At 42.9% G+C, this 14,074-nt stretch overlaps 1 long non-coding RNA gene across 1 annotated transcript in view; it reads left to right on the forward strand.

Annotated features, from left to right (window-relative positions):
* The first annotated feature begins 5,098 nt into the window (after positions 1–5,098).
* The window catches only part of LOC143649774 (uncharacterized), a 42,645-nt gene continuing 33,669 nt past the window's right edge, over positions 5,099–14,074 (forward strand). Inside the window, exon 1 of the long non-coding RNA XR_013159170.1 lies at positions 5,099–5,387. This is a non-coding gene — a long non-coding RNA (uncharacterized LOC143649774). The remainder of the gene's footprint in view (positions 5,388–14,074) is intronic.

Genomic DNA, 14,074 nt, shown 5'->3' on the forward strand with positions numbered 1-14,074 from the left:
GTCAAGGAGTCAGGATGACTTCCAGGATTCCAGCTTGGGTGATGAATGATAGTTCCAGCAATTGAGATAGAGAATAATGAAGGGAAAAGGAGGGCTAGAAGGAGGAAGGACAAGTTTCATTTTTGACCCAATGAACATGAGGTATTTTTGAGACATCCATATAGAAATATACAGAAGGCAGCTGGATATGTGAGTGTGGTTCCCAAAAGAGTACATATATTCTTACTAGATATATGAAGTAAAAATAGCTACTAAAAGTAGCATTTTTTGAGCACCTACTATTTACCAAGCACTGTGCTGAACAGTTTACATGCATATTCTTCTTTAATTTTCATAATAATCTTACAAGCTATTTGATATTATTTACCTCATTCTATAGATAAGGAAACAGAGATCCAGAGAAGTTGAAAAATAAAACAAAACTTTGTGTTAGGCAGTTGCAGAGAGGACCCAAGTGCTCTGTCTCCAGCACCCACATTTTAAACGTATATGCTCTTAGTTGGAACCGTGAAAGTGAATGAGAATATCCAGACATTAAGAATAGAAAGAGGAGAGCACTGAGCCAAGGCAGGACCCTGGAGAATATGCACATTTAAGGCTTATGAAGAATAAGACGAGCCCTTGAAAAAGACAGAGAAGGAACAGCCAGGAAGAGACCAGAGGAGTTCAAAAGCCAAGTGTGTAGAGACATCAATAAAAAGTGAGAGTGTCTAACAGAGTCAAGGGCAGAAGAGTAATGAAGAACAGGGCTGGGAAATGTCCACTGGAGTTGGCAGTTGTCTCTTCTGCTGGACAATATCTCTCACCTCAAGGAAGCATCTATAAGGAACCATATTCCCCACCCAAAACCACAGAAATAGAAAATGAACCGGAGGTGGCTACTCACTGACGACTTTGGCAGCACTGACTTATCGTTGTTTCTTTGAGCTTGCCTTGTGAGACTGCCTTGACTCTTTGACCTGTTCGGGTGGGTCTATGTTTCTGGCCCTTGGTGACTGGGTTTTGGACTCTGTACCTGCGTGTACATGGCTAAGGTTTTGGACCAACAGTCCCCTCAGCTTTGGGAAACCCAGCTTTACACCACATCGGTTACTAGCTACTCCCACCTTAAGGGAGTGAGGTTGGATACTGTTCCTCGGCCCACAGGGTGGCGCCCCCTGTAACTCCTTGGAACTCTTCAGAAGGAAAATGAGAAGCTGTGGTCTCAGATGGTGGCAGCTGTATCTGCTCTGTAGTTGTGGCAAGTTCCTGACAAATGGGGCTGCTGGCTTTGAGACCCCAGGCTGCTAATTACACCTTGACAAACCCTGAAATGCCTGTTGCTAGAGCAGACTTTCGGTCTTCAGGTGAGTCCACTCAGCTGCCATGCTTTTTATCCAGCTCCAGCAGTTTATGGTGATGCAAAGTTCTATTTGTTGGGCAAAAATTTGTGGGGCCACTTGTGTGAATGGGACTTCTCATGTCTAGAGGGAAAACAGAGTGCTGAACCGTCCTTCTGCTACCACCTGGAAGACCACACACTGTGGGGGCCACCACTGGGACTTTCTCCCAGTTCTAACCAACAGGTGAGAGCCTTTGGTATCCACAGAGTGGCCAACTACAACATTGGATTGGGTAGCAAAGTATCCAGACCTGACTCACTCTAAGCAACTTGAACCGAATGAACCAATCTTGTGGGCAACTTGAGCTTAAAGGGCCAGTCTTGTGGGCACCTCAAGGGTGAAGGCCCTGTCTCCAGCATCTCTGACCGTTGTGTTCAGTTGGTGGCTGCACCCACCCGTCAGCCTTCCACGACTCCATTCTCTAGTGATAGCTGCAGATTTTACCAAATAAAAATACAGGGCACCCAGGTAATTTGAGCTTTTGAGAAATAACAAATGATTTTTTTAGTATAAGTATGTTCCAGGCAGTGTTTGGAATATATTTACACCAAAAGTTATTCATTGTTTATCCAAAATTCAAATGTAACTGTTATGTGTTTTATCTGACAATCCTAAAATCCCACGGCCCCCTAGTCTGAGGAATTCAGTAGGAATTCATAGACCTTGGGGTCTGCTTGGAATCCACCTTACCCGAGAGGCCAGTGGGACACTGTGAAGGAGAAAGAGAAGTGGGCTCATTCAGGACTACTGGGACCCTGATCCGTCCACTCCCTTCATGCTACGGGGCCAGCACTGGGAGGCCCCATGAAATGAGACCTTCTGAGTGCCTACGAGCTCCTTAGCCTTTCTGACAGCTGCATTTGGAAGGCAAAAAGAGGAAGTTGGCTTTCTAGAGGTGCCTAGACAGCTTACAGAGTCCATCATACCCCTTGGCTTGGGCCAGCACCAAATTATTAGTGTCAACGTGATTTTCTAGAGAACAGCTTTCGCTTTTCTTGGACAATATTCTAATACACCATTGAAAACCTCCACATGCACCCTGTCTTGATTATACCTTATACATTTCTCTAGTCTTTGCAATCTTTGGTTACCTGAAGCATCTCAGATACTCTGGTCACTTGAGGATACCTAGAAATTCCCAGATACTGTCAAGTCTTAACAGCACTTTGTTCTTTTCTGTGTAAATGTCTTAATAATGACCTCCTAAGTTTATCTGATGTGCTGAAGTTGACACTAAGTCCAGACAACTCTGAAATCCCTTCAGTCTACCCCAACGAAGCCCTAGCAAGCACTTACTATGTGCCAGGTGCCGTTCCAAGGACTTTACCCATATTAATTTATTTAATCCTCTTACAAACCCTCTGAAGTATGTCCTGTTACTATTCTCAAGTGAGGAAACTAAGACACAAAGAGATACAGTAATTCCTCTGAGGTCACACAGGTGAGAAGTTGCTAAGAATTGCTAAGAAACAAAAGCTCTGATTTGAATGTGGCATTTCAGCTCCAGAATTTGTCCTCTTAACCTCTGTGCCAACTCTAGGCAGCCTGGCTCTAGCATAGTTCTGCCTTACACCATTGGGACTGATGCACCCAACTCGGGCTGGGAATATTCCCACTTGGGAAGGGGAATACCTTGCCATCCAGGCTGTCTTCAAAGCTTAAGGGTCTAATGCATGCAAATGAGTTCAGTCGCTGTAGCCTGCAGTAGCTAGCGCAGGTCTGGGAGCTCATGCAGGGTGGCTGTCCTCTGCCGTGTGCCTTGTCTGTCCCAGCAGCTACATACCCAGCAACCAGAATCACAGAGCAGAGAGATGCCCCATCTTGTAAGGGGAAGCAGAGTAACTCCTGGAAGATGTTGACTTGAGCATCTCACACTCATTTGACCTAAGTGATGTCCTTCTGCAGGCGGCCCTAATCCAGATCCGAGGTCTCTCGGAAGCAACGCAGAGAGGTGTAAAATGCCAGGAAGGCTTCTCGGTGAGTAGGTGGTGCACGTTCCCACCAAAAACGCCTGGACACACCTCCTTGTTCTACGACCAAAACACAATCTGGGGGGACGTCTGGGCTCTCTCTGACATGGTGTGTTCTGGGGCACCACCACAATAACCCCTGGACCTCAGGTAGAGATAACCTGGGCCTCCTTAAGAGCAGCTGGGTCTCCTGATCCTCCAGGATCCTACCCATCGGACTTGAACCTCTGGTCTTCCCTTGCCCATCGCAACTCTGTCTTGGTAGCGGACAAGATGGCAAGCTCCACTCCTTGCATTGCTTCTCTGCAGCCACGTGTACCTATACTTAAAGAATGCTTATATTCTTCATCTCCTACAAATTTTCTGTGCAGCAACACTTTTCTCCCTTACCATTTTCTTGCACTCCTTCTTCCCAGCACTATTGACGCCACTGCAGCTAGAGAGCACCTGACAACCTTGCAGAGCCACAGACCCACTAAGAGGGACATTTGAGGATATACCAAGTTTGAGCTGACAGTAGCCTTCAGAGAGGGGATTTGAGTTTAGGATATCATCTCTTGCTCCCTCTGATACATCCAATATACCCCTAGCACCTGAAGTGAAAGCTAGAGGACTGCTGGTAACAATAACAGTATCAGCAACAATAGTAACATTTACTGAGCATGGACTATGGCCCAGGTGCCATGCTCATGTTTTCCATGTGTTCTCTACCTTAATCTTCACAACAGTAAAATGAGGGGATGCTGTTTCATCTCCAATTTGCTGTGAAGGGTAGAGTCAAATTTCAAACCTCAGTTAATTCAAAGACTGGACATTCAGTTGCTCTGCTATCACTGTTATACACCAGTTGACTTTCTTCATGCCCAATTTCCTTTTTTTTTCTGTCATTTTTTTTTCCTTCTAATAATTCTCCAGCCACCCACCCTAGTCATGAAGGATGAGGAGTACAGGGAAAAGGACATGGTCTATGGTTCCAAGAGGGAGTAAACTCAAAGTGGCACCATGGCTGCCTTCAGCAGGTGGACTGTGGGCAATTGCAGTTGCTTTAATTTGGCCCTTTGAAACAGGAATCTTCCCTCAAGTTATGAAGGATTTGTTAAGTATTTTTTGTTTCATTCACTGATGGATCCCAAACACCTAGAACCATGCCTAGTTCATAGTAGGTGCTCAATAAACATTAGCCTGGGAATCCAGAAAATTGGGCTTGGCCTTAAAAGGAGCAGGAGCCTCAGTGAATCTGGATGACAGAGAGGTGGCTTTAGTAGAGGCTCATGACAGGCTCGTCATGATAGTGACCCACGATTTCCCAGCTACTCTCTGCAGGTTTGCTTCCTTTTGTCCTACTCAAAATAACCAACTCTCCTTTCTCTACCTCCGAATTGCTGCTTATTCATAAATTCTGCTCTCTTATCATACTTATCTACTTCCTCATAGCTTTGGTTTGCTATAACTCACCGTGGCCCTTACTCCACTGCTTAGCATCCTTTCAGCTTCAGTTTCTAGCTAGCTGTCTCATTTTCTCCATACTTCCCAATCCAAATCCCAGCAGGAGAGTACCTGATTGACCAGACTCATCTTTTCCATTCAAACCCTAGTTTGTGGAGAGGCAGCCCTAATGCCAGGGGCTCATCCCTGGTCCAATCAGGAGGCATCCCTGGGTAAAGAACAACCTAACTCTGTTTCTCAGAGCAGGGGGCTGTGGGTGGGGCAGTTTCATCTCTAAGAGGAAGTTGGGTGTGGCAGGCACTGTGTTGACATATCCAGTATAGGAGCTCCTGGGAGCCCATCTCTCATCTCTGCAATGAGATGGTTGTTGGGCCCTTTCATCAGGCATTTCCAAGAAGACACAGCCAAAAGCAGCTGGTGACTTGCTGAGTTTTGTTTGAATACCTCTTGGCCTGCCATCTTGTACTTTTCCTTCTGGGACTTTCTTGATATGTCAGCTCATTACCTGCTTGGAGATGGCTTGTTTCTGGACTCTCTCTTCTGCTCAGGTGACTTAGCCTCTAACTGGACCACTTGACTCTTGGACAAGGTGAGTGCTTGGATTTACCTTTGGTTCTGCATCATGCTATTACCACTTGGATGAAATGGCCTCATCTCTTGCTTCCTTGTCCCCTCCCTTCCACCCAAATCCACTCTGCTCCAGGTTATCATTTACCAGAGGTTGCCCTTCCTTCCCAGGCCACAAACGTACTCCTGTGGGGATTTAATGTCCTGTGGGATATTAAGAAGTAATTGGGGCTTCAGTGAGGGCAATCTTAGAGGAGTGGTTGGGGCAGAAACAAGTTGAGGAAGTGGAAATAGTGAGGGTAAGACTACTTTTCTGAGATGTTTAGATGAAAAAGAAAGGAAGAAAACAGCTAGATGTGAAAAATTAGGTGTTTGTTTTTTTAAAGAATTTACTTCTAATTCTATAAGTAATAGATAATTTCATAAAGCACTTTGAAAAACTTAAAAACAGTAAATTGACAATGCCCCATAATTCCACTACCTAAATGTTTATGATAGTTACAACTTTTTTTAAATAGCAGGATTATATTAGGTACTTTATGAAGACTGTTTCCATTCCTTGTGTAACACAAAGTCCTGGCTGGGCAAATATAAGACAGACCTGTGTGTGATGCAAAGTAAGGCAATATTTGTTTCCCTCAAGCAATGATTGGCATCCATTGATTTATGGAGGGTCTGAGAGGTTAGCTAGGGGAAACTCGGCCCTTGTTTCAGTGAGGTTTTAGTTATGCTCACATATGTCTGGGGGAGTCCCAGTGAAAGCAGGTTGTTAGGAGGGATAGCGAGGCCCCAAGAGGGAGCCTGTCACGGTGAGGCTGGGTGGCCACGGCTAATCAGCAGCCATGGAGTTAGGCCGCACCCAGCTTCCCTGCATGTGTCTTCTCAAGAAGAAACCAAGAGGGTTCCCTGCATAATAGAAAGAGGCATTTTATGGAACTCTGTAATGCTCCAGGGCCAATCACCCAGTGGGTAATTGAGTGTGGCATCGTGGAAGCAAGCTTTCCTCTCGCACTTTGAAAGGGGGTCCTCACAGCATCCCAGGAGTGGTCACAACCCTCAGTTTCCCACCACACGAGTGCCATGGGGCCAGCTGCTGTGGCAAGAAAAGTTTTGGTCCAACTGGCAGCAAGGTAATAGCAGCTGATTTGTTAATTCAGTAACGCATTACCTGGGGCATCAGTGCGGAAAAAATGGACTCTCTGATTTCCTGTTTTTCAAAAACATCATAGACTAAGGTAGCAGGGCAGGGCTCTGCGCGGATGTGCCGGCTGTGCACGGCTGGCTGACAGGTGTGTCGTCAGAGGGTGCATCCCGGTGCCGGGTTGGGCTGACTGTGACAGTAAGTGGTGCTGTGAGAGGTTCCAGGGCACGGGTAGGGCCTGCTCACGGACGCCTCACCCCGCGTCTTCGCACACACACCGCCCCCTCAACGCGACCTTTCCCGAACACCTTGTACAAAGCCGAGCAGCTGCCCCGCCCCCCACACCTTTCTGTCCCAGCACCATCACCATTACCATTTCACCAACTCTAATTTTTTCTTCTTTGTTAATCATCTCTTTCCCTACCCTAGCATGTACACTCCATGAAAGCAATGACCAGGTCTCTTGTTTATTGCTTGATGTCCCCAGCACGAGTAGGTTTTCAATTAATGCTGGTTAATTCATTCATTTTTTTTTTATTTCCCAGAAATATTTGGGGGGAGGATGAGAACTAATAAGATTTAAAATTAGCATTACCGAACTTGGATTTCTAGCTTGGAGAAACCTAGGATATTTGAACCTATATTACGTTCATAACAAACCTACAATACATATAATATATGCCTAGATTACAAATGAGGAATCTGGTAATTAGGGTGGCAGCCATCTGCCCAAGGGCCTCGATATGCTAAGAGCCAGGGCCAGTGTGAACTGGTGCGACAGGGGAGAAGCTAATATAGGAGGCGCTGCTGGAGCCGAGGCTAGAGCTAACTAGAGCCTGAATTGTTACGGTGGAAATGCAAACAGAAAGGATGGCGTAGGAAAGAAAGAGACTACAAAGACCGACTGAAAATACGGGAGACAGAATTTAATACACTATTAGAAGTAGCCCATAAAAATCAAATGAGGAAAGGAAGGGTTCACCTAAAGGGGGTAACTTCAATTTACTTCAGAAAGAAAAGATTGGCTCGTTGAAAACTTAAGAAAGGAAGGAACCAAGTAAATTCAAGTCCTTGTAGCTTTGAGCAAACCTATGGCAAAATTATATTAATGTGGATTTCTGCACAAGAGATGGGAATAAAATGCCTTGAGACAAAAAGAGTCGAGGTATGTTTCCCATAACAGTGGAAAACATATTCTGGCAGCAGCTTTCAGGGAAGTGAACCAGGATGCAGTGCAAAGACTTGGGAAGCAGGGATTGTCAACCTTAGACCAAGAGTTAATCATGAAGCCCCCAGGCAATACAAAAGGCCCTGGAAATAAGCCTTGGCTTGGGGGAAGGGAAGTGCAGGAACCAGGTAAGGAAGTCAGACTTCTCTATACCTCGTTGCTGGGATGCCAGACACAGCTGTGCTCCTCCCAGGACAGAAGGGCCAGCTAGGGTGGTCAGCCACAAGTGGTGAGAGGCAGGGAGGGAAACGGAAGATTAACACATACAGAAAGGCTTAGGAGGCTCAGTCCATTCAATTCTCACTGGACACTGGCTATATGGGCAGCAGCCTGTTCATTCATTCAATCAGTATTTACTGGGTGTCCTTTACATGCCAGGCACATTGGCAGGTGCTGGGAATAAAGCAGAGAACGGGCAATTTTCTGAGTTCTCCCTTCTCTTCTGGAAAGAGTAACGGATCACAGGGTTCGGGCCGGCTGTGTCTGCCTGGCAGCGTGGTCAGGATGGAAACAGCAGGGCCTGACCAGTATTCTACTTAGTTTTGTACCTGGAATTTGTGCTTATTTTTCCTTCTCAGCTTGGTATTGTTTATTTCTATTTCAGAAGTGAATTAACTGCTGTATGTTTTCTTATAAGAAATTTTTTCTGTAAGGGGTTATGACAGTGTGGGGGTGGGGGGGGGGGGAGGCTTCCAGAGATTATTTCACCCGTAAGTCTTTAAGACACAACACTTGTTAACCACATAGCTCCTAAGGGGGGCCTGGCAGGGAACCTCCCAAGTTAAGGGGTGCCCTCCATTTCACCCCAGCTCAGGTAGGCCTGTGAGATCACTACCACCCTCGCCGGCAAGAGTATTGCTCTCCTAAAGACGATCATGGTCATGAAGATACAACTGTGTGATGATACTGTGAGCCACGGATTGCATAGTATGGCTGGACTGTTTGTGTGTGGGTATTTCTTAATAAAAATATTTTTTAAAAGCATACTGTTGCAAGTAGTTACAAATATTTATGCAAATAAATTCAATATGTGATGATGTATATTGAACCGAGTGAAAGTAGTAAATAAAACTTTTCAATGACAATAAAAGAAAAAAAAGAAGCTACGGGAGGATTTTAAGAGACCGTCACATGATCTACTGTAGGCTCAAAAAAGATGATTGTGACTGCTGAGTGGAAAATGAATTTAGAGGGGGGTAGGGAGACCCATCAAGAAGCAGCTGGGTGACAGACGAAGGTGGCTTACATTAGGGCAGCAGTGAGGGTGGAGAGAGATGGAGGGATTCAGGGCATCTTCTGGAAATGTTAGCAACAGGCCTTTGGGTTGAGGATGGAAACTGTGGGTAAGCTCTGGGGAAGAGAGAAATAAATTAGCTGCAATGGGTCACAAAACTTGGACTTTGCCAACTGGACCATGTGATACGTCTAGAATTTTCTACTTTGTTTTCCTTTCTGTTCTTTGGCTACAGTTCTTTCTGAAAAGGAAAAAAAAGGTTATTACTCTTATTTACTGGAAAGAAATGGAAGAAACAGAGCTGGTGCAATCAACAATCCAGCCCTTTGACTTATTTAGTAGAGTGGAAATGAATACTCGAAATAATTATTTGCCATTGTGGAAAGTTTTTGCCCTACAAACAGTGCTGTACCTGATGGTAAGATTTCTATAATACACTGTCTTAGCAATGTTGTTATTGTTAGACTTTTTGATAGCCTCTAGCCAAGTGCCTATACTAGTGCTGGAACTCAAAGTATGTTTGTTCAAAAATGTTACACTGTTAGAGAAATGGGAGAGAAAGAGGAGAATGAACAAGAGGCAGCTCAAGAAGGAAAACTCACTCTCAGACCATATTACTTTTGGCTCTAAGATTATAGATATAGGTTCTAGCTGAAAAAAGATTTCAATCTCTGCTTCACTGTAAACAATGAAAGTTCCATGACAGAGAAGATTTTAGGAACCACCTTAAAAAGTTTCTGCATGTGTGGTTTGTATTATTTCAGTGTCAGTCTCACACTCCATTAAACATTCAGGCTGTTTATGCTCCCAAGAATTTTAAGCAGAATCAATCAGTGCAATTTAATATTAACATTTATTAAGAGCTAACTCTGTGCCAGGCACTTTTCTGATCATTTTATATGTATTAATTCATTCAACCCTCACAAAGCTCTATGAGGTACATATCATTATTGTTTGCATTTTGAAGATAAGGAAATTGAAGCAAAAAAAAAAAAAAGAGTAAATAACTTTCCTGTATCTCCCAGCTAAGGAGGGATGGGGTCAGGATTCACAGCAAGGCAATCTGCTGAGGGACCTCACTTGTCCACTAAGCCGCATTAGCTATACAAACTACGCCGTCTTGGTACACATTCTCCGAGGCAATGGTTTATTAAAACAACACGTAGATGTTTCAATGTTTAGCACTCATCTATTGGGTGGTTATCTTCAACCCCCTGAAATTTGTTACACTTATTTCTAAAACTGCCAAGCTTAGTTTTTAAAATAATTAATCTTTTCCTGTTCTCTTTTCACAAGAGGCAGTGGTTCGGATAGTAACATTTTAAGAACCAAAGTAAGTGAAATAAAGCTACTTTTTTTGAGGACAGATGGTGGATAATCATTCTGAGTTACATAAGTTGGGTTAGCATTTCAGGACCTCGTTTATAATGGTTCATTCTCCTCTTTCTCTCCCATTTCTCTAACAGTGTAACATTTTTGAATAAACATATTTTGAGTTCCAGCACTAGTATAGTTGCCAGTACACGAAGACAAATTACATGCCAATGAAATTAATATTAAATAAAATCATAAAATGTTTTCTATGCATTAAAGTCTTCTTACATAACACAAGGAATCTTTATTTTTCTTATCTGCTATTTTTCTTTTATTCAGTACATTTCCATTTCTCCCAGGTTTGATATGTCTAGCCTTTTCACTTAGGGAAAAGCAAGGAGAAAGGAAGTGGATGGGGAGACATTCAAGACTTAGTATTTATTAATTTGTGATACTTTGATATTTTAGTAATTAGATCATGCTGTTTCCTCCAACTTCTGCTAGATCTAGTGTGAGGATGACACTATTTCTCCTATATATTGTTATTTCTTGCATGGGATTTTTAGAAATTAGTTATCATCTCATTTTAGAGACAAGAAAAGGAACAACAAATCTCAACCTATATATTGGGAATTTTCCTAGGGAATACTGTTGCAATTTTCAGCATGAGATAAAAGAAAAGCTAAAATTATACTCCTTCCTTTTAAGTTTTAGACAGTGTATTTTGGTTTCACATTTGCTGTGAATTTTAGAACGTTCTATTGTGTCACAGAAACTAGCCAGGAGACTTTTTAATTCCAAGGCATTGTTAATCTTATGCCCCCAAATATATTTTATATGCAGCTGAGCAAATGAAAATGAGATGATCTGAGTGAGTTTAAGGGTAAGTGGGCTGATGAGATGAACCTTTCCTGCTAATAGACAGGTCCCGGCTTAGTGGTGGCGGAGGAGGGGAATGGACCGGTTAGGAGCACTCCTCCTCCTTTTCTCTCTTGTGTGGGAGGACTCGCGATGGAGGAAGGAGCACTCTCCGGAGACAGAGCTCCTACAGCCCACAGCTTGGTTGTTTGAATAAGGTTCTGAGACCCACCCTTCCTCTCCACAACAAGCCAAGTAACTGAAAATAGTCAGTCCGAGCGCAGCTAAGTCGAAGCCCAGAACTGGCATCACAGCTTTTACCGCAAAGCCTGAGTGCCGGTGAGGGAATAATGGACAAGCGATGTCCCCACTTTCCTTTTCTTTCCGTCCACCAAGCTGATAAGCAGGCATTGTTTCTTTTTCTAAGAGCCTGTTGTTGTCAAGGAGACTCAATTCAGTTAAAGCATTTCTAAATTACTGTGATTGGTTGAAAAGCCACTGCACAGAAAATCATGCCCCAGTAAAAATTTTTCAGCTATTTTTACAGTAAAAAGAAAATCAGGGACATAAATTTATTATGAGAAGATTGGTCAGCGTGAGGATTTTCTTTTGTTTTATGAATACATACAGACTTTACATTAAGAAATTAGATCATTTACATTTCTGAACACTGACTACTAGACACTGGATATGATTTCATAGAAGACAAAGAATTCACTCAATTAAAAAATTAAACATAAAATCTCTAATAGATTAAATTTAAGGAATTACATTCAAATATCAGTGATGTAAAGTCATAGTGGAGAACTGCATTCAGGAACTTTGTTATTTAATTAAGGAGAACCTCGGGGTAAAAGATAGTAAAATCATATTATCAGCAAAAAAATCCTATGTTTTACAAAAGCCACTTGAAGGCCTATATAGTATCATCAAGATAAAGAGCAAATAGTATGGAGGCCAAGAGAAACCTTTTTATTTTTGGTGAATAGAAATTCACCAAAATAGAAATTAGCTCTATTGCTGGAAATCCTGAATTTTAAATTCGATTAATCATGCAGGTACTACACCAAAATTAAGCAGAGATGTCAGAGCATATTCTACAAAGTCAAATACAAATGCATAAATTTATTAAAGGGCCATGGAGGGCCTTATAGAGCTGTGTGTATTTTTCTGAGCTAATAGAGAACCAGTTAATTTAAGGTAAATAAAACTATTGGGCTTTTCCCAGGTGTCGAATGTTTTCAAAATATATTTGCTTTATTACTTAAAAGGTTATAGTAATAATAATCTGAGTTCTGTTTATTTTCCTTTAAAAAGGAACAATGTAAGGAGGCCATAATTTACCCCTCAGCAGGAAGAACCCATTCCTTTAATCATGTGAATAATTTAATCAGAATAGTTGCCCACTATCAAGAGAACGGTTTATATAACCTGTGGGTCACACTGTGCTTCATGGTGCGATAAGATCCTGACACTCACCTCTGTGACTGGAGACAGATTTGGTGTTTGCATAACCAAACACTGACTGAGAACCAGAGAAGGAACCTCCTTTATATGATTTCAGAATATTAGCTCAAAAGGGCCATGAAAATTGATGTTGGATAAGCGGTTATGTTGCAGATGAGGAAACAGCAATGACATTTTGATGTCTCAGACCCACACTCCGACAACGACACTACTAACTCTCCTATTTCCTGGTGGATTTCCTAGAGAATGAGTGTGTTTTGCACCAGGAAGCCAAAAGTGAAAAAGACTTAATGCTTGGTATCAAAAAGTTCACAGTCTAATAGGGAAAGTAGATCTGTAGACCAAAAAGGAAAAAGGCATTTTATTGCACTCTGTACAGTGTCTTTAGAATGACTTTGAACCACAAATTAGAGGTTATCTACCCCCTGTAAGAGGCTCCTCATGGCCTATAACCTTCAGCCTCCTCCTGGTTTTCCAACTTCTCCTCTAACTGGGCCTAAACTGTTGACCAAGATGTAGCGATCGCGGACCAATCGCTTTCCCCAATGTGGTGCGCTGTTTTATTCTGCCAGGACTTTGCTCATGCTGGCTTCTGCCTGGAACACCCCTCATCATCTTCCAGGAAAGTCATCTCCTTCATACCACATCCTTGGTTTTCTCTCCTCTGACCTCCATTTCCACAGGTAGAATTGCTTTCTCTCTCCTTTCTTTATTGCCTACTGTCTCTTGTCCATATTTCTCCCATGGCACCCGTGGTGCTCTGTAATGTTGACTTTTAAATAAATCCATGTTATAATAGCATTTATACTCATGTCCTTTTCTGCTAACTGAAAGCAAGCTCTTGATGGCAGGGTCATCTTTGTACCCCTAGAACCCTTGACTGCACTGCCAGTAGAAGTCCTTGCAAAGTGCTATAGAAATGCAATGAGAGAAGCAGCAACCTGTATTTGGAGGAGTTGCCTGGTGGATGAAGCACATACGTCAAGCCTTAGATGAACAGTACTCGTCAGGTGGGGGTGAGGAGCCTGGCCTGGCGGCACGAACAGAAGGCACATAGGTACAGAAGCCCAGGAAATGATGTCATGTTTGGGAAATGTCTGAGGCTATTGAGAGGATGGATATGGGGATTTACTGTTGCTGTTGTAATGGCCATGAAAGAAAAGGCTACAGGACTTAGTCAGGACCTGCTTATTCTGGTAATGCAGATATGATGGGAAATTTGCCATTTATACGTGCAATTCAGTGGCATTAATTATACTTACAATTTTGTACTATCTTTGCCATCCATTACTAGTATTTTTCATCATCCAAAATAGAAACTCTGACCCCATTAAGCACTAACACCTTATTTCTCTCTCTGCCAGCCCTGAGAACTTCCAACCTTCTTTCTGCCAGCCCTGAATTTGCTTAGTCTATATTTAAAAAAGGCATTTTGATTGTATCACCAAGAACTGGAGAGAGAAACAT

Source organism: Tamandua tetradactyla, chromosome 11 (assembly GCF_023851605.1).
Source record: "Tamandua tetradactyla isolate mTamTet1 chromosome 11, mTamTet1.pri, whole genome shotgun sequence".
NCBI classification, from domain to species: Eukaryota; Metazoa; Chordata; class Mammalia; order Pilosa; family Myrmecophagidae; genus Tamandua; species Tamandua tetradactyla.